The sequence below is a fragment of the Gossypium hirsutum genome, chromosome D12, assembly GCF_007990345.1.
Source record: "Gossypium hirsutum isolate 1008001.06 chromosome D12, Gossypium_hirsutum_v2.1, whole genome shotgun sequence".
NCBI lineage: Eukaryota > Viridiplantae > Streptophyta > Magnoliopsida > Malvales > Malvaceae > Gossypium > Gossypium hirsutum.
In genome coordinates this window covers 35,075,316-35,077,481 of record NC_053448.1, presented here as the reverse complement: position 1 = coordinate 35,077,481, position 2,166 = coordinate 35,075,316, and the positions used below count along the sequence as shown (strand labels likewise).

Below are 2,166 nucleotides of genomic sequence, written 5' to 3'. Positions count from 1 at the left end.
ATGTTGTTATAGGCCTCGGTAAAATGCTTGATTAAGTAAAATCATGACTAAGTTATTATTGCATTACAATTGTTAGGTAACTAATGAATTAATTATTTAAACTGATTGAAATTGTAATTAATGGACACAGTACTTAATCAGTGCATGTTTAATCATCCAAGGTAGCTGAGGGTTAGATTAGCAATGGTATCTGACGATACATTTGCCTTGGATAACTTGCAAGATTATTGTGATTAAACTGTTTCAAGGTAAGGATACTTTGTTACCTCACATAGTCTTTTATGTGCTTATTAAATCGAGTTAATTGTTTGAATTGACATAGGGATATGTACAAGAGATTATTTCGATTTAATAAGTATGTATGTGCAATAACCTATTTACCTATTAAGATTTGTTTAATCGGTTGAATTGACATAGGGATATAGTCAAGAGATAAATGGATTTTGGTAGGTGAGTATGTTCATAAGTTAGCAAATTACCGAGTTGCCGTGAACTTATTCGTAACAATATAAACATGAGTTTAATAATTCTAAGTGAAAAAATGTAATTAATCTAACACAATTATGTCATCTTGATTAAAATCGTATTTTGAAATCGTGCATTTAATTTATTTATATATTTCACTTAGTTTAAAATCTTATTTTTTAATCTCCCTCTTCAAACAAAATATTTTTCTTCACCAAATTGTTTTAAATAGCATTTATAAATAATTCTTTTCACAGTCCCTGTGGGTACAATAACTCGACATTTACTTGTCACTTTATTACTTGTCGTTCCAAGTTTTTTACGCCGTTGCTGGTGAATGTGTATTAAAAAAGTCATTATTTTTGAAGTTGTTAGTTTTGTAGTTTGGTTTATTTTTCTGTTCAAATTTTAACTTAGTTCATTTTTCTGTGATTATTTCAGGTGTTTATGAGTATTGACCGAATCATCGATTTACTCCCTGCAGACCCTGAGATTGAACGAACTTTTCGACAGCGAAGAAGACAAACAAGTCAGAGAAGGATTGAGGAGATGAACTTCAAAAATCTGAATCAAGAAAACGGAGCAAACCTTGCTCAAAATCCTATCCTTATTGCTAATGATAAGGATAGAGCTTTGAGAGAGTACACCATTCCAATATTTCATTATCTTAATCTGGGTATTAGGAGACCCAAAACTGAGGCATAACAGTTTGAGTTGAAGCCATTCATGTTCCACATACTTCAGACAGTGGGCCAATTTAGTGGAATGCCTACCGAAGATCCTCACCTACAGTTAAGAATGTTTATGGAGGTGAGCGATTCTTTCAAGTTAGCCGAAGTACCCGAAGATGCATTACGATTGAAGCTATTCCCATATTCACTAAGGGATAGAGCTCGAGCTTTGTTGAACTCATTATCACCAAACTCAATTTCAACATGGCAAGAGTGAGTAGAAAAATTCCTTATGAAGTATTTCTCGTCTAGAAAGAATGCTAAGTTGAGGAACGAGATCACTTCTTTCCAACAAATGGATGATGAGTTATTGTATGAGGCATAGGAAAGGTACAAAGAATTATTACGAAAGTGCCCTCATCACAAAATCCCACATTGCATACAACTTGAGACATTTTTTAATGGTCTCAATGCTCACACGAGGATAGTAGTGGACGCTTCTACTAATGGTGCTCTCATTTCTAAATGAATCAACCAGTTCTAGTAAAGAAACCTCTATTGCCCTTCCCTAAAAGACTTCAGAAGAAGAAGTAGGAAATTCAATTCAAGAAGTTCCTAGACGTACTCAAGCAACTTCATATCAACATCCCGTTGGTTGAAGCACTTGAACAAATGCCGAACTACGTCAAATTCATGAAGGATATCCTGTCTAAAAAATGAAGGCTTAAAGAATTTTAGACTATAGCCCTAACGAAGGAATGCAGTGCATATCTTCAAGACAAACTACCCCCAAAATTGAAGGATCCTGGATGTTTTACAATACCTTGCAATATTGGAGCAACATATTGTGGTAAGGCACTATGTGACTTGGGTGCGAGTATAAACTTGATGCCCATGTCAATATTTAAGAAGTTGGAGTTAGGTGAAGTTAGACCTGCTACGGTTACAATTCAATTAACAAGTTGATCCTTGGCACATCTAGAAGGAAAAATTGAGGAAGTATTGGTACATGTAGACAAATTTATCTTTC

General features: G+C 34.2%; 1 non-coding gene across 1 annotated transcript; it reads right to left on the bottom strand.

Annotated features, from left to right (window-relative positions):
- Positions 1 to 1,458: 1,458 nt before the first annotated feature.
- On the bottom strand, positions 1,459 to 1,565 carry LOC121224738 (small nucleolar RNA R71). The gene has a single exon (XR_005922483.1). It is a non-coding gene; the product is annotated as a small nucleolar RNA R71 (small nucleolar RNA).
- Positions 1,566 to 2,166: the final 601 nt, after the last annotated feature.